General features: G+C 39.1%; 1 protein-coding gene across 1 annotated transcript in view; it reads right to left on the reverse strand.

Annotated features, from left to right (window-relative positions):
- ndnfl (neuron-derived neurotrophic factor, like) overlaps positions 1–4,999 on the reverse strand; it is a 24,098-nt gene extending 19,099 nt beyond the window's left edge. The window contains exon 1 of the mRNA XM_061976006.1: positions 4,821–4,999. The gene's annotated coding sequence lies outside the window, so the exon portion shown is untranslated. The remainder of the gene's footprint in view (positions 1–4,820) is intronic.
- Positions 5,000–5,203: the final 204 nt, after the last annotated feature.

The following is a 5,203-nucleotide window of genomic DNA, read 5'->3' on the forward strand; positions in this document are numbered from 1 at the left end:
CACTGCTCACCGCTTCTTTTTGCAATCAAATATATCTTTTTACACGCTCCCTGCAGAGATGGAAGCCAGAGGGACGGACAGGTTGTGAGCCGTGTGGTGTCCCTTCACACCTTGTAGTCCTCTCTGCTGGGACCATCTGCCTTCTCTTATTGCTGCGAGGGAGGATCAACTTGCTCATTGTGGCCCTAAAGAGGAGGCTTGACAGGATGCAACTTGATGCTGTCCTCACACAGGCAGGGATGTATCACTTTCTCCTTTTTGTCTTTCTTTCTATGAGGTCAAACACTAGTCCAAGATCTTCTATATGACATGAGCACTTTGCTGTTTTTAAAGACCTACTCCAAACACACTAGTCAAAGATCTTCTATATGACATGAGCACTTTGCTGTTTTTAAAGACCTACGCCAAAACACTAGTCAAAGATCTTCTATTTGACATGAGCACTTTGCTGTTTTTAAAGACCTACTCCAAACACACTAGTCAAAGATCTTCTATTTGACATGAGCACTTTGCTGTTTTTAAAGACCTACTCCAAACACAATTATCAAAGATCTTCTACATGACAGGAGCACTTTGCTGTTTTTTAAAGACCTACTCCAAACACACAAGTCAAAGATCTTCTATATGACAGGAGCACTTTGCTTCTTTTAAAGACCTACTCCAAACACACTAGTCACAGATCTTCTATATGACAGGAGCACTTTGCTGTTTTTAAAGACCTACTCCAAACACACAAGTCAAAGATCTTCTATATGACAGGAGCACTTTGCTGTTTTTTAAAGACCTACTCCAAAACACACTAGTCAAAGATCTTTTATTTGACACGAGCTCTTTGCTGTTTTTAAAGACCTACTCCAAACACACAAGTCAAAGATCTTCTATATGACAGGAGCACTTTGCTGCTTTTAAAGACCTACTCCAAAAACACTAGTCAAAGATCTTCTATTTGACATGAGCACTTTGCTGTTTTTAAAGACGTATGCCAAAACACTAGTCAAAGATCTTCTATTTGACATGAGCACTTTGCTGCTTTTTAAAGACCTACTCCAAACACACTAGTCAAAGATCTTCTATATGACAGGAGCACTTTGCTGTTTTTAAAGACCTACTCCAAAAACACTAGTCACAGATCTTCTATATGACACGAGCTCTTTGCTGTTTTTAAAGACCTACTCCAAACACACTAGTCAAAGATCTTCTATTTGACATGAGCACTTTGCTGTTTTTAAAGACGTATGCCAAAACACTAGTCAAAGATCTTCTATTTGACATGAGCACTTTGCTGCTTTTTAAAGACCTACTCCAAACACACTAGTCAAAGATCTTCTATATGACAGGAGCACTTTGCTGTTTTTAAAGACCTACTCCAAAAATACTAGTCAAAGATCTTCTATTTGACATGAGCACTTTGCTGCTTTTAAAGACCTACGCCAAAACACTAGTCAAAGATCTTCTATATGACAGGAGCACTTTGCTGTTTTTTAAAGACCTACTCCAAACACACAAGTCAAAGATCTTCTATTTGACATGAGCACTTTGCTGTTTTTAAAGACCTACTCCAAAAACACTAGTCACAGATCTTCTATATGACATGAGCACTTTGCTGTTTTTAAAGACCTACTCCAAACACACTAGTCAAAGATCTTCTATATGACATGAGCACTTTGCTGTTTTTAAAGACCTACTCCAAAAACACTAGTCACAGATCTTCTATATAACATGAGCACTTTGCTGTTTTTAAAGACCTACTCCAAAAATACTAGTCAAAGATCTTCTATATGACAGGAGCACTTTGCTTCTTTTAAAGACCTACTCCAAACACACTAGTCACAGATCTTCTATATGACAGGAGCACTTTGCTGCTTTTAAAGACCTACGCCAAAACACTAGTCAAAGATCTTCTATTTGACATGAGCACGTTGCTGTTTTTAAAGACCTACTCCAAACACACTAGTCAAAGATCTTCTATTTGACATGAGCACTTTGCTGTTTTTAAAGACCTACTCCAAACACACTAGTCAAAGATCTTCTATTTGACATGAGCACTTTGCTGCTTTTAAAGACCTACTCCAAAAACACTAGTCAAAGATCTTCTATTTGACATGAGCACGTTGCTGTTTTTAAAGACCTACTCCAAACACATAAGTCACAGATCTTCTATATGACATGAGCACTTTGCTGTTTTTAAAGACCTACTCCAAACACACTAGTCAAAGATCTTCTACATGACAGGAGCACTTTGCTGTTTTTAAAGACCTAACGCAAAAACACTTATCAAAGATCCTCTATATCACTTGACGCTCTGCTGTTTTTAAGGACCTAATGCCAAAACACATTTCAAAGATCCTCTATATGACACGAGAGCTCTGCTCTTTTTCAGGACCTAGTGCAAAAACACTAGTCAAAGATCCTCATGTGACATGAGATCCTTTATATGACATGAAGGCGCTGCTGTTTTTAACAACATGATGCCAAAACACTAGCCAAAGATCCTCTAAATCACATGAACGCTCTGCTGTTTTTTTAAAAACCTAATGCAAAAACACTTGTCAAAGATCCTCTATGTGACATGAGAGTGCTGCTATTTTAGGGACCTAATGCAAAAAACACTAGTCAAAGATCTTCTATATAACATGATCACTTTGCTGGTTTTGAGGACTTAATGCCAAAACACTTGCCAAAGATCCTCTATGTGACATGAAAGTGCTGCTGTTTTAAGGACCTAATGCAAAAAACACTTGTCAAAGATCTTCTATATGACAGGAGCACTTTGCTGTTTTTAAATTAAAAACACTTGTCAAAGATCCTCTATATCTCATGAATGCTCTGCTGTTTTAGGGACCTAATGCAAAAAAACACTAGTCAAAGATCCTCTATATCACATGAGAGTGCTGCTGTTTTAGGGACCTAATGCCAAAACACTAGCCAAAGATCCTCTATATCACTTGAACGCTCTGCTGTTTCTAAAAAGCTAATGCAAAAAAACACTAGTCAAAGATTGTCTATATCACATGAGAGTGCTGCCGTTTTAGGGACCTAATGCCAAAACACTTGTCAAAGATCCTCTATATCACTTGAACGCTCTGTTGTTTCTAAAAAGCTAATGCCAAAACACTTGTCAAAGATCCTCTATATCACATGAGAGTGCTGCTGTTTTAGGGAACTAATGCCAAAACACTTGTCAAAGATCCTCTATATCACTTGAACGCTCTGTTGTTTCTAAAAAGCTAATGCCAAAACACTTGTCAAAGATCTTCTATATCACATGAGAGTGCTGCTGTTTTAGGGAACTCATGTCAAAACACTTGTCAAAGATCCTCTATATCACATGAACACTTTGCTGTTTTAGGGACCTAATGCAATAAACACTAGTCAAAGATCCTCTATATCACATGAACACTTTGCTGTTTTAGGGACCTAATGCAATAAACACTAGTCAAAGATCCTCTATATCACATGAACACTCTGCTGTTTTAGGGACTTAATGCCAAAACACTTGTCAAAGATCCTCTATATCACTTGAACGCTCTGCTGTTTCTAAAGAGCTAATGCAAAAACACTTGTCAAAGATCCTCTATATAACATGATAGTGCTGCTGTTTTAGGGACCTAATGCCAAAACACTAGCCAAAGATCCTCTATATCACTTGAACGCTCTGCTGTTTCTAAAAAGCTAATGCAAAAACACTTGTCAAAGATCCTCTATATCACATGAGAGTGCTGCTGTTTTAGGGAACTAATGCCAAAACACTTGTCAAAGATCCTCTATATCACTTGAACGCTCTGCTGTTTCTAAAAAGCTAATGCAAAAACACTTGTCAAAGATCCTCTATATCACATGAGAGTGCTGCTGTTTTAAGGACCTAATGCAAAAAACACTAGTCAAAGATCTTCTATGTGACAGGAGCACTTTGCTGTTTTTAAATCAAAAACACTTATCAAAGATCCTCTATATCACATAAGAGTGTTGATGTTTTTAGGGACCTAATGCCAAAACACTTGTCAAAGATCCTCTATGTGACATTAAAGTGCTGTTGTTTTTAGGGAACTAATGCCATAACACGTATCAAAGATCCTCTATATGACATAAGAGTGTTGATGTTTTTAGGGACCTAATGCAAAAAACACTAGTCAAAGATCTTCTATGTGACAGGAGCACTTTGCTGTTTTTAAATAAAAAACACTTATCAAAGATCCTCTATACCACATAAGAGTGTTGATGTTTTTAGGGACCTAATGCCAAAACACTTGTCAAAGATCCTCTATGTGACATTAAAGTGCTGTTGTTTTTAGGGAACTAATGCCATAACACTTATCAAAGATCCTCTATATGACATAAGAGTGTTGATGTTTTTAGGGACCTAATGCAAAAAACACTAGTCAAAGATCTCCTATGTGACAGGAACACTTTGCTGTTTTTAAATCAAAAACACTTATCAAAGATCCTCTATATCACATAAGAGTGTTGATGTTTTTAGGGACCTAATGCCAAAACACTTGTCAAAGATCCTCTATGTGACATTAGAGTGCTGCTGTTTTTAGGGAACTAATGCCATAACACATATCAAAGATCCTCTATATCACATGACAGTTCTACTGTTTTAGGGACCTAATGCCAAAACACTAGCCAAAGATCCTCTATAACACTTAAAAGCTCTGCTGTTTGTAAAAAGCTAATGCAAAAACACTTGTCAAAGATCCTCTATATCACATGAGAGTGCTGCTTTTTCTAATGCTAGTCAAAGACAACATGCACGCATGCCAAACAAGTTCCACAACAACAACAACAACAACAACAACAACAAGAAGAAGATGTCTTACCGTGTCCTCCGTGGTGCAGGCATGAAGTGAGGGTGGAGGATGAGAGTGAGGGGAGGAGGAGCGACTTCTCACACACGTGGAGCTTCGTCCTGCTGTTAAACGTCAATGTCATCAGCTCCGCCTCCAGGCTCCTCCCCCTTTACCTCCTGTGTGTGTGTGATGAGGTCATGGCATGCAGCAGGAAGTTAATTCTGTGCATGATAACATCTGCGTGTATCAGGAGGCGGCAGGCGGGAGGCGGGAGGCGGGAGGCGGGAGGCGGGAGGCGGGAGGCGGGAGGCGGGAGGCGGTTGTTCTCTGGAGGTGACTTTGAGGGCCGCTTATCGGCCGCTCCATCGGGGGCCGCTAATGAAACATGTTGGAATGCAAAGAAAAAGCCCGTC

Source organism: Nerophis lumbriciformis, linkage group LG02 (genome assembly GCF_033978685.3).
Source record: "Nerophis lumbriciformis linkage group LG02, RoL_Nlum_v2.1, whole genome shotgun sequence".
Lineage (NCBI taxonomy): Eukaryota > Metazoa > Chordata > Actinopteri > Syngnathiformes > Syngnathidae > Nerophis > Nerophis lumbriciformis.